The 13524-nt window shown below is 36.0% G+C and overlaps 1 protein-coding gene and 1 pseudogene across 2 annotated transcripts in view; both read right to left on the bottom strand.

The window, feature by feature from the left end:
- TPM4 (tropomyosin 4) overlaps nt 1-13524 on the bottom strand; it is a 103642-nt gene that overhangs the window by 35819 nt on the left and 54299 nt on the right. The gene's annotated exons all lie outside the window — the stretch shown is intronic.
- LOC141500849 (ras-related protein Rab-8A-like) overlaps nt 1-13524 on the bottom strand; it is a 31373-nt pseudogene that overhangs the window by 8974 nt on the left and 8875 nt on the right.

The raw sequence follows: 13524 nt of genomic DNA, 5'->3' as shown, positions 1-13524 counted from the left end.
GATTTTGCAAAGCAAATAGGGTTAAGTGGCTTGCCCAAGGCCACACAGCTAGGTAATGGATTCCATTGTCTTAACAAAAAAATCCAAAACCAAACCTGAGCATTTTTCTGGCCATCCATCTCTTCCTATGTCTTACCTCAGGCCAATACTTCTGCTCTGACTTCATTTCTGTAGTTCTGACCCTGCCTAACCTTGAATCCCTTGCCCTGCTGCCCTACTACTTCTTATCTCTTGTCAAACTTCAGCCCAGGATTATTTCACCATCTACCTCCTCTGATCATGCCAATAAGATACCTTATAAATTCATATAAGAGGGGTGGCTAGGTGGTGCAGTGGATAAAGCACCAGCCCTGGAGTCAGGAGTACCTGGGTTCAAATGCGGTCTCAGACACTTAATAATTACCTAGCTGTGTGGTCTTGGGCAAACCACTTAACCCCATTGCCTAGCAAAAACCTAAAAAAAAAAAAATTCATATAAGAACATCCAACTTCATTTGAGTCTTCAATGCAGCAAGATAATCCTTTACTTTTCCCTAATTGATTCCTTGGTTTGCTCTCCATAAAAACCTTCTGCATTTCTTTTTATTTTAAACTTAAAACACTGAATAAAGTGGGCACTTCTACACCAACTGTAGATAAGAATTCCATTAGAAAGTGTGAATCTCTATTAACCAGAGTATACTTTTAGATATAATATATATAGAATAAATTCAACATGTAACCTTCAAAGTTAGCCTGTTCCTTATTCCTTCTGTTCTCCACTTTTTTTGGGAGGGGGGAAGGAAGGGGAAGGAGAACTCTAGTGGTTTTTATTTTATTTTATTTAGGCTTGCCCAAGGCTACACAATTAGGTAATTATTAGGTGTCTGAGGCTGGATTTGAGCTCAGGTCCTCCTGACTCGAGGGCTGGTGCTCTATCCACTGCGCCACCTAGCCGCCCCTCTAAATGCTTTTTAAAATCCCCCCTTCCAAGTTAAAAGAAAATCATCTTTCCCAAACTTTCTCTTCTCAACCCCAAATTATGTCCACGTCCACAGAAAGGCCCCCTTCTCTCCTAGCTGAGCATCTCCATTTACTTGTTTTGTCTTTTTTATTTTTGCAAGGCAGTGGGGTTAAATGCCTTACTTGCCAAGGTCACACAGGTAATTTTAAAGTGTCAGTCTGGATTTGAACCCAGGTTCTCCTGACTCCAGGACCTGTGCTCTATCTACTGCACTATCTAGCTGCCCCCAGCTCCATTTACTACTTTATTAAGAAATCTGCAACTATTGACATATCTCTCCCTTTTCTGTTATCCCCACTCTGGTCTCTGACAAAGACAATGACAACAACTTTCTTCTGGGAAGGCCAATGGCTCAACAAATGCTCCTGACCCCATCCCCTCCCATTTCCTTCATTAGATTACAATTTCAATCTCCTCCTACTCTCAACCTTACAAGCTTGTATTGGAGTTTGTATTGGTCTGATCAGTCAGTCAGACACATTGTACCCTGACCCCAATAAAGTGATATCATCTTGGTCCTCTTGGAGAACAAAGGACAAAAACTAACACTCAATATTTCCTTCCCTACTGTTTTGTCCCCCATTGCCTTCAAACATCTCCCTCATATTTTTTTAAGCCTTACTCTATGTCAAATATTCTCTCTCTCTTTCCTTCCTCAGATAAAACTCAAAGAAAAAAAGCTATCAACTTTACTGTCCTCACTTCCTTTCACCTGATTCTAAACCCTCAGCAATATGAATTTTCATTTCATCACCAAACTGAAACTTCTCGCTCCAAAGTTACCAATGAATTTTTCACTTGCCAAATTTGTCTTTTTTTTAAGTCATCAATTTTATTTTAACCTATCTGCTGCATTTGACACTGATACCTTCTTTTCCTCCCTCTTGAATATCATTTTCTCAAAACTTCTGGGTTTTTGTGATGAACCTCTCTTCTTGTTGTTCTTCTAACTACTCCTCAGTTTCTCTTCATGGTTCATCATCCATATTACGTCCACTAATCAGTGTCCTCAAAGCTGTCTTAAATCCCCTACTCTTTTCTCTCTATACATTCTCTTGGTTACCTGAGTAGCTCCCATGTGTTTAGTTATCATCTCTATGCAACTGTTTTACATATCTACATATCTAGTTACAATCTCTTCTCATAACTTTAATTACTGCCTACTGTTATTTCAAAGTGGATGTCGGGGCAGCTAGGTGGCGCAGTGGATAAAGCACCGGCCCTGGAGTCAGGAGTACCTAGGTTCAAATCCAGTCTCAGATACTTAATAATTACCTAGCTGTGTGGCCTTGGGCAAGCCACTTAACCTCATTTGCCTTGCAAAAACCTAAAAAACCAAAACAAACAAACAAAGCCCCCCCAAAAAACAAAGTGGATGTCCTAGGGGCAGGTAGGTGGCACAGTGGATAGAGCATGAGTCCTGAAGTCAGGAGGACTTGAGTTCAAATGTGACCTCACACACTTAATAATTACCTAGCTGAGGGATCTTGGGCAAATTGCTTAACCCCATTGCCTTGCAAAAAACTAAACAAACAAACAAAAAAAAACCAAAACGAAAACCAAGACAAAGTGGATATCCTGGAGACATGTCCAAATTCATATATCACACAAAGACCTCAGTATATCTCCTCCTAAATTAACATTTCTCTCCCTACTTTCTCTATTTCTTTTTTTGGCAAGGTAAAGGGGTTAAATGACTTGCCCAAGATCACACAGCTAGGTAATTATTAAGTGTATGAGGCTGGATTTGAATTCCTGACTCCAGGGTCAGTGATCTATCTAATGCACCACCTAGCTGCCCCTTACTTTCTCTATTTCTGCTGAAGGCATCATTATTTTTCCATCTCCCAGGTTGATAACTCTGGCATTATCCTGGATTCCTCACTCTCACCATACACATCCAATCAGTTGTTAGACCTTGCTTTTTCTAATTCCGAAGCATTTCTTATAAGCTAATCTAGTCTATTCTCCAAAATGCCACTAAAGTATTTTTCCTTGAGCAGTTGTGACATGACACTCTACCTGCTATCATGAGAGCATTATCTCAACCATTTCTTTCCAACCTTAACTCATAATCCCCATGAAAGTTAGACTAATATTTCCTTTAAAAGAATTGAAACCACTTATAAGATTTGATTGACTCAGGGGACTAAAGGCTACTGCTATAATTTCTTGGTCACTTAAATACAAACCAGCCATGAAGCAGTTTCAGATGCTGTCTGATGCTTGGCTGATAAACAATCATGGACAACTAAGAGGCAGGGGAATTTTGCTCAGTTCAATCACTTCAGTGATTGACATATTCTTCTTGAATGGTTTTCACTGCTAAAGTTAAGTAAATTTCCTTTTAAGAACTGAAGAAATGTCTCATTTCATTCCAATATTAAACAAGACTACCTTGAGGCTGGCCTGAATCATGCCCTACCTAGAAACAAGGCCTAGTCCTGAATACTTTCCTAGTCAATGAATTCCGGTGGCTTTCCAGCATCAATTGAAAACTCCACTATTTAGCTTTTCAAATCCATCTGAGTTTTGCCTCACCTCACTGTCCCCTACTTCCCCAACCTTCTTTGCATTAGATAACCTAATCTTCTTTGATTCTCCCTTGATAATGTATATCTCTGATGTGCCTTTGAATTTTAGTTGTTCCCCATGACTAGAAAGCATTCCCTCCTTCCCTTTTGAATCTTTCTGTTCCTTCACTATGCAGTTGAAACACTACTTTCTGCTAAAAGGTTTTCCTGATACTTGACACTGTTTTATTTATAATATTTGTATCCTTAGAACATTGTTTGCCAAATAGTGGGCATTTAATAAATAAATACCTCACTGATTATTGATTGAACAATAGATCTAACTGGTCTTCTGGGGTTGCTCTGGCCAGCTTGGCTAAGTCTTGATTACTTATGAAAATCAAGTTTAAACTGTTTTTCAGTACATAATACACATGGGACAGGAGATGGCCTCAAACACATCTGGTAGGTTCATGGAATATTTGTGGTAGGAAATGGAAAGAATCATATAGTATGTAATGCAGATAGATAACTTTCTATGGATTCTGGTTGACACAGCTAGACAAACTGTTCAGAATGGAGCTTAAACACTAAAATCTTCTAAAGGATCCAAATGGTGATATTTGTAAAGATCAACAAAAAGTAAATTGGGAATTTTTGGAAATCATTTGAAAATATTATAAAAAATGTGGAAAAAGGAAATTATTTTGGCTTTTAAAGCAAGGAAAAGGTTTGCAATTTTGCTTTTCTTTACAGTTAATAACAATGAATACCATAGGGCTGGTAGTGCATAGGTGTTTTATCACTTTCACTTTCTCATTTGAAGCTTTTGGGAGGTAGGTAGGACAGGGATGAGTCACATGTAAAGTGCCAAATAAGTAGTTATTATTATTATTATTATTATTATTTTCTTCCTTGACTCCCTCTTCTTTTCCAAAGGGGGAAACCAAGGCTCAGAGAAGTGAGGAATACTTCTTATCTTGGCACAGCTAGTAATTAGGAGAGGCAGGGTTTGAATTAAAATCTGGTGCTTCTCCCACATGACCACTCTAAAGATGTGCTCCTGAACACACATATCTGCATGCATGAAAACCACCCACTTGGATAAAGCAACTATCTTGCAAGTTTGTAACTGAAGTCAATGGATCAAGACCATTTTTTAGAAAGTGGAAAAGAAAAAAACATCCTTTTAAACATATTTATAAAAGTCAACACAGTTCTACAAATGTGTCATTGTTTTAAACGTGACATAACAAAACATCATTCCTACCTTTTCCCCTCGTTCTTTGGAAACTTGTCTTCTTTCATTCACATCACATTTGTTTCCAAGGATCATCTTTTCCACATCTGCAGAGGCATGCTAAAGGAGAACAGAGCCAACAAGTTCGGGTGAACATAAATTTAGTCTTCAGAAAACTTTTTTCAGGATTAACTCTAACTCTTCATAAAGGGAGATATCATAAGCAAATCAGGAGAATGTGATGTAGTTTACCTGTAAGATCTATGGATAAAGGGAATAATCTATCACCAAACAGGAGATAGAGAGCATAATGGGATAGAAAAGATAGAAAAATTTTGATTATATTATATTAAAGAGATTTTGCACAAACAAAACAATTCAGTCAAGAATAGAAGAAAAGCAGGAAACTGGAGAAAAAAGTTTACAAGTTTATCTGTTAAAGATTTCATCTCTTGTGGAATCTTTTTTTCTTTTTTGGGGGTTTTCTGCAGGGCAGTGGGGTTAAGTGACTTGCCTAAGGTCACACAGCTAGGATATTATTAAATGTCTAATGCCGGATTTGAACTCGGGTCCTCCTGATTCCAGGGCTGGTGCTTTATCTACTGCACCACCTAGTTGCCCCTCATCTCTTAAATATATAAAATATTGAGTTAAATTTATAATTATGAGTTATTACCCAGTTGATAAATGATTAAACAATATGAACAGTTTTCAGATGAAGACATCACTTGAATCATTATTGATTTGAGAAATGTCAATTAAAACAACTCTAGGGTACTACCTCATATCTATCAGATTCACTAAAAGGAAAATGAAAAATACTGGAGGAAATATGGGGAAATGAAGCACTAATGCTTTGGGAGTAGATCCAACCATTCTGGAGAGCAATACCGAAAGGGTCATAAAACTGTGCATATCCTTTGACCCAGAAAGACCACCACTATGACTATATCTCAAAGAGATTTAAAAAACAAAAAAAAAAGGTAAAGGACATATATCTACAAAAATATTTATAGCAGCTCTTTTCTAGTGGCAAAGAATTGGAAATTGTGGGGATGCTGAATAAGTTGTGGTATATAAGTGTAATGAAACGGAATACTATTGTGCTATAAGAAATGATGAGCAGACACATTTCAGAAAAGCCTGGACAGACTCAAACAAAACTGCTACAAAGTGAAATGAACAAAACCATTAGAATATTGCATACAGTAACAGCAATATTATAAATAAATATTAATGACTTAGCTATGCCCAGCAAAACAAAGATCCAAAATAAATCTGAAGGACCTGTGATGAAAAATGCTATCTATGGGGGGCATCTAGGTGGTGCAGTAGCTAGAGCACCAGCCCTGGAGTCAGGAGTACCTGAGTTCAAATCCAGCCTCAGACACTTAATAATGACCTAGCTGTGTGGCCTTGGGCAAGCCACTGCCTTGGGAAAAAAAACCTAAAAAAAAAAAAAAGTAAAGAGAGTAGAATAACTGTATGCTTTGACCTGCACTTAGATTTCATCAGTTCTTTCTCTGGAGACAGATACAATTTTTTTTTTATTTTTTTGCAAGGCAGTGGGGGCTAAGTGGCTTGCCCAAGGCCACACAGCTAGGTCATTATTAAGTGTCTGAGACTGGATTTGAACCCAGGTTCTCCTGACTCCAAGGCTGGTGATTTATCTACTACGCCAGCTAGCCGCCCCTCTCTTTACTTTTCTGACTAATATGGAAATATGTTTTGTATGACTATACATGTGTCGCCTTTAGCAAACTACTCCTCAACGGGGGGGGGGGGGAGAGAAGGAGGGTAGGAGAGAATTTGGAACCTAAAATTGTCAAAATGAAGGTTAAAAATTATTTTTACATATAACTGGGGGAATAATATATTAAAATCACTCCTTCAACAAAAAAATTCTAACTTTTCAGAGCTCCAAAAGCGTAACTGACTGGGAAGGAACATGTACTCTTGATTCTATTTATCTGTAGACTCTAATCATGAACATGTGGTCAGATGTTTATCACTAAGTCTAATAAATAGTATGTATGAGGTAACAGACAGAATTCAATTAAAATAAATTTTACTCTTGATTTGAATAAAAAAGATGGAAAAAACGAGAAAGCTACTGGGTAATATGAAGGCACCAGACCCATATGAATGAAAGACTGTTTAAACATTCTATCAATTGGAAATTTCAGTCAACTTTTCTTATCAGTACAGTGATGCTTAGGAAAAAGATCTTGAGGCACTGTAATGTTAAGATCCTAAATGTAGCTCACCAATGAGATTTGGTTTAGTTTAGGTTGAGCATATTCTCATTGTTTTGAGGGGTAATAGGGAAGGCATATATATGATTGAAATCAAGACACTTTTAGGAAGGCAGTAAATGGAGACCCAGCACTTCTGTTTGCTGCAACCACAATAGTGGCCTCCAAGTATGGCACCAACAAAGAGGAAGAGAGGGGTGCAGGAAGTAGATACTCTACCACCAAAATACTGACTCTGTAAAGCAACTTTCAACTTACAAAAAATGCTTTCACAAACATTATTCAATTTTATTCTGGGAACCTGGTGAGATTAAGGTAAAAATTATTATCCAAATTAGGAAACTGAGGTGCATTAAGAAGTTACTTGTCCAAATTCAAACTATCATTAAATGGCAAAGCTTGGATTTGAATTCAAGGGTTTTGATGCCAGGTTTAAGCTTGGTGACAAAAGGAGGGAGAATTGTGTTAGCAACTTCCAAAGGAATTCCAGAATCATAGATTTAGCAATGGCAAGGCTCTCAGAAATTATCTTAGTACAGCCTCGTTTTACAGATGATGACCTGAGGCTCAGGGAAATTAAATTATTTGTCCAATGCCACACCGTACATTTAATTCTACTCAACAAGCATTTCTTAAGCATTTGTGTGTCAGGCAGAGTGCGAGGGATGCAAGATAAGAAACAATAGCTTCTGTTCTCAAGAGTTTACAGTAACATGCACACAAATAGCAATACAAAGAATTTTAGATGAGCAATGGAGAAATCCAAAAAAGTATTCTAAGAAAATTTGGGGGAGATTATTTTCCTTGAGGTGGCAGAACTCAAAGAAAGTTTCAGGGAAGAAGCAGAAGTCGAGCTGCACCTTGAAGGAAAAGACTGGGAAGAGTAAGTAATTAGCTGGATTGGAGAATTATAAAGGGGAGTATAAGGTGAAAGAAGGATGGAGAAGTTAGAAAGTAATTAAAAAAGGATCTGAGGTGGCATAGTTTCCAGAAGTCGTTAAACAGGAAATGAAGACTGTGAGAAGTGGAATTGAGGCAGCAGAGCCTCAGCAATGAATGATGCTGAAAACTACACTAGGTGGCTGCAAAACTGGGTTACAGCCAGAACATATAAACAGATGACAGAAACTCAAGAACCTAGAAAATAGATCAAAGAACATCAAAAGGATTTGGTTAAGAGACTAAGAGAGATAGGACACAAATGTAATATTAATTGTGAAGAAAGCAAGACCAAAAGAATATATCCACTTGGGGAAGCTAGGTGGTGCAGTGGATAGAGCACTGGCCTTGGAGTCAGGAGTACCCGAGTTCAAATCTAACCTCAGACACTTAATAATTATCTAGCCATGTGGCCTTGGGCAAGCCACTTAAACCCATTGCCTTGAAAAATTAAAAAAGATATATCTATATATATCTATATATCTATGTATCTATATATTTATATATACTGGTTATAATTATATAAATAAAAGCAGTAGTAAAATCTGGAAAAAATAAACAGAAAAGTTCAGAGGGGGCCAAAGAAACACATATGATTTTGGTATTTACTTAAATAACAAACTACAAATTTTGGAAGTTTATGGTCTTAGGTATATTTTTTGTTTGCATATTTATAGATGGTAGTGAAATTTAGTTTTTAAAAGGAAAGAAAAAGATGGAAAAAGCCTGCACTATAGAAACTACACTGTGGGAAATGATTAAAGATTATTTTCTGAAACTTATGGATGGCTTTAGCCTGGATATGAAGAGGGTTACAGAGTCTCCTCCAAGAACCATCCTCAAAGACAGTCCTCCAGACAACTTACCTGGCAAGATTGCAAATTTTAAGAGACAAAGATAGCATTTTCCAAGCTGCCAAGAAGAAAGAAGAGAACATTTAGAGATTTGAGGATAAGAAATGACTTGGGACATGCCCTAAAGATCTTCAAGAAGAAAGGACAGGGGCCAAGAGAGGGGAGAGAGAGGAATCCAGAAAGAACAAAAGAGAAATGAGTTATTCCACCAGTATAGTGCCAAGCCAGAAGCCACAAACAGATGACCCTATTTCAAGTTCATTTTTAGAATCAGAGAATTGCAAGCTGACTTTAGAAACTATTTTAGGACTTTGAGGAAATGAAGGAAATGTTTTGTTAAAGTCTCACATCTGCAAAAATTCAATAAAAGAAATTATGGAAACCTGAAAAAAGATGAGACAAGTAAGGATAAAGATAAGGAAGCTAATGTAAGAAAAAAATTACACAACAGTATGAAAATGTCAGAGTAGAAATGTAACAAAGATGCAGGGGTTGATGAAATTTAGCTCAAAGCTAAATGCTAGATTTTCCCTTTATAAACCTCAAGGTTTTTCAAGTTAGCCAAAAAAAAAAAAGCAATGATCAGAAATAATATGTGTGTAAAATCACTGAAGTCAAAAACATTAGAAAAATGAGCAAAGATTGTTTTGATTTGATTTACAGGAAACATACTATAGAAACTGTAACGAGGAGAAAAAGCTCAGAATAATAAAGAGATACTGAGTAGAAATCTAACCTGGGTAAATAGACTGAATTCCCCAATTAAAATAATGATCAGGAGGTTAGCTGGATTTTGTCTTTAACTTCAATGAGTACTTATGAGTACTGGGACTAAGATTCAAGAACTGAGTTTTATTTCTGGCTCTGCCACTCATCTGCTAGGTGACTATGGTCAAATCACTATCCTTCTCAGGGTTTCTGTTTTCTTATCTGAAAATGAGAGGTTTACATTCAGTCTTTAAGGGCCCTTAGAATTACAGTAAAGGCAGGGGTGACTAACAGAGAAAGTTAACTACAAAGCAAAAACATATTCAAAGACACTATGTAACATTATACACTGAAAACCTAGTAATATTGAATCTCTGTGGCCCAGATGACAGTGCAACAAAAAAAAAAAAACAACTCAACAGTATTGAAAGGTTGTACTTGACAAAGAATTAGAGAGGAATATAATTGTAACTGGAGATTGTAATATTAGAAAATAAATTACCAAGTAGACAAAGAATTAACAAATGATTAAAGAGCTGAATAACACAATAAATAAGGTGGAGTTAACATGATGAAGAGGCAGCTAGGTGAGGAACTGGAAGGAATATTGGTATTGGAAGTTGAGAAGATCTGGGTTCAGACTGTGTAACTTGCAGTGTGACCTTGAGTAGTTACTTCATTTTCCTGCACCTTAAGGAGTTGAACTACATGCTTTCTAAGGCCTCAGTCAGCTTTAAATTCTAAGATTCTAGGGTATAAAAACATGCTTTGTAAGTGAAAAAAAAAGGGCAGAAATTCTAAATATTATATTTGCAGGCTATCCTACATTAAAAATAGAAACAACAAAACACACAATTCAAAGGTACCCAGCTACATAGAAATTTTAAAAAGTCTTTAATTCCTGGTCAAAAAAAAAAAAAAGATACCCAGAAAGGGGCAGCAGCTAGATGGTAAAGTGGAGAAATGCTGGCCCTGGAGTTTGGAGGACCTTAATTCAAATTTGATCTCAGATACTTACTAGACCTGGGCAAGTGACATAATCCCAATGATTCCAAAAAGATTAAAAAGATCAAAGATCCAAGCTAATTAACAACAAAATATTTGGAAAACAACAAATGTAAATAGGTTTATAGAATGTTGTCAAAGCAGAATTAAAAGGAAAATTTTTTGCTCTAAGAAAGAAAAAAGGGAAAACCACTTTACAAGTCAAACTAAAAAATAAAACAAAACTAGGAACCCCAATCTGCTCTTCTCTAGGGTTTAATTTTCTCATAGGGTAAAATGAAGGGGTTGGACTACCACTGACTTTAAAAAACAGCAAGTGCAGTAGAAAAAGCATTGAATATGGAGTAAGAACATTTGGGTTCAATTCTCAACTCTGACACTTGTTTTTCCACTTAACTCCTCTATGAACCTTAGTTTTCCAATTCAAAAAATGGACATCACACTTGTACTACCTACTTCACAGAGTCCTCTTTAACTGGTACAGATCCAGGCAGCTCTACCAATCTAGAACTGCTATGAATAGGGGCACAGTGTTTTTGCCTTTGTATCTCCAGTGCTAAACATAGTGCCTGGGCAAGTAGTAATTGCTTCAAAAAATGCTTGTTGACTGACAAAGAAGCTCATTATCGGTTTGCCTGCAGGGTGATACATTTTTTGGCCATAACACCTCTCTAAGACCATCTACTGAGTGCAATGTGGAGACTGTGATTAGTTAGTGGAATGCTCTTATGAACAAAATCAAAAATTTTTCAAGTAATGAAATACAAATAAATATATCAATAGAATTTTGAGGGATCAGATTTATGATTTTATTAGAACCTGTTCTACAACATAGATCCTAGAGTCACATAGGACACTGGGAAGTTAAGTCTTACACAGAGTCACACAGCCAGATTGTCTCTGAGGTGGGGTATGAATCTAGGATTTCCTGACTCTTAAAAAGTCAGCTTTCTATCCATTATGCCATGGTGTTTCTCACTGTTGGGTTACTTTCTAGAATTAGAGAGTGATTAGAAAATGTGCATAGAAGAATTAAATGGACAATAATATTAGTGGGATGGCTTGGAGGAAAAATAGGGATAGGGGACTTGCAATCTAGATATTACATTGTAGTACAAAGTGGTAATTATTTTTAAAAATATATGCTATTAGATGAAAAGAAAAAAATTTGGAATGAGAACCAAAAGTATATAGAATATTATAACATCTGTAAAATCCAAGGGCAAAAATATTGGAGAAAGATTCTTCATTTAAAAAACAAATAAAATAAGAGAACAGAATGTGTCTATTGTAAAGAGGAGGAAAATTCTTAAGTCATCTAACAAACAGAAAAAATTACAGGAAACTAATTAGATGGACTTGATCATATTTATATTCAAACATTTATTAACAGCTACTATATTTTTATAGAACAAAGAGAAAGGTGTCCAGAATATGAAGAAAAGAAGCACAATTGAGAGGCAGAACAGACTTTATCATAAGTATGTCTGATAAAAATCTTGCATTCCAATTTGTAAGAGTATTTCCTCAACAGGTCAAAAGGCAGAATAAACTAGTTCTTCAAGGAATTATCCTACCTCTCCTCAATTATGAATAATCATCTGAAAATTTGTTCAAATATTCTAATAACCCAAGAAGAGAAATTTAAACAATTATAAAATATCATTTTGTCCTTACTAAGTTGTTAAAAATTGATTAAAAAAATTAAATTCAATGCTAGTGGGATTTTATAGGAAGAAGTGTGATGGAATAGTTGGAGAGTTGGACTGGGATGAAGGCCTTGGATCAAATCTCACTTGAAACAATTATTAGTTGTGTAATGATCCTGAGCAATTGCTTAAATTCTCAGCACCTCAGTTTCTTTATCTGTAAAATAGAGCTATCTATATACTAGCACTGAGCTGTGCTGAGAATACACGAAATACATAAAGCACTTTGCAAACCTGAAAGTAATATATAGCATTGGCCATTGTCACTACAGGCACATGATTCTACATTTAGAATTGCCACAGATTGTGTGGGTTTTTTTTTTTAAACAAAGATATGGAGCTTTCCACAAAATTCTTTTGGTTATTGATACTCTTGGATCTAGTGATTACTCTGACGATCAAATCTTAAGGAAGTTTTATTTACAGGAAGATATCCTGCAAAATTGTGGAATCAAATGCAACAGAAACATTATGCTAGAAGAAATGACAACAATAAAGAATCCAAAGTACCATGGGGAGGCATATACAATGCAGAGCAAAGCTGGCAGAATCAGAACAAGGGGGGAACCCTATCTAAACAATATGCACATTAAAAAAAAATTAAACTTAACAGAAGTTTATTGCTACACAATCTTTTTATTATTATTTGTCAAGGATATTTGTTTTTCTTACTAAACTAAAATCTGAAAGGAAATTAAAGTTTTTTCTTCAGCTTTAACCTTTTATGTTTCTAGAAAATAAACAAATGGACATTAAAAAATAAAGTCAGCAAAATCACAAAACAACTTTAAATAAAAAATTGATTCTTTGAGAAAACAAAAGATGAATCAAATTGATGAAAAAAATGCAAATGAACAAAACCAGTAGATCATAGCAAATACAAAAATATTATGAAAATAGGAAAGCAGAATTTTTATTCTCAGTTTTAGGCAATATAACTGGTAATAAAAATAGATGACTAGGTACTTCCTTCTTACTGCCCCTCCCTCCTCCCAATCCCACTGACACTGATAAATAGAAAATAATTTAGAGGGGCAGCTAGGTAGCGTAGTGGAGAGAGCACCGGCCCTGGAGTCAGGAGGTCCTGAGTTCAAATCTATTCTCTAATTACCTAGCTGTGTGACCTTGGGCAAGTCACTTAACCTCACTTCCTTGCAAAAACTAAAAAAAGAAAATAATTTAGAGGATGAAATGATCTAATCCAATTCTCCCCATTTCACAGATAAGGAAACTGAAGCTCTAATAAAGGGAATAACTTGGTCAAGATCATGTAGCTAGTATGACAGATCCATAACTAG

Source organism: Macrotis lagotis, chromosome X (genome assembly GCF_037893015.1).
Source record: "Macrotis lagotis isolate mMagLag1 chromosome X, bilby.v1.9.chrom.fasta, whole genome shotgun sequence".
In the NCBI taxonomy this organism is placed as follows: Eukaryota; Metazoa; Chordata; class Mammalia; order Peramelemorphia; family Peramelidae; genus Macrotis; species Macrotis lagotis.
The sequence above is the reverse complement of the archived record's forward strand: the minus strand, read 5'-3'. Positions and strand labels throughout refer to the sequence as shown.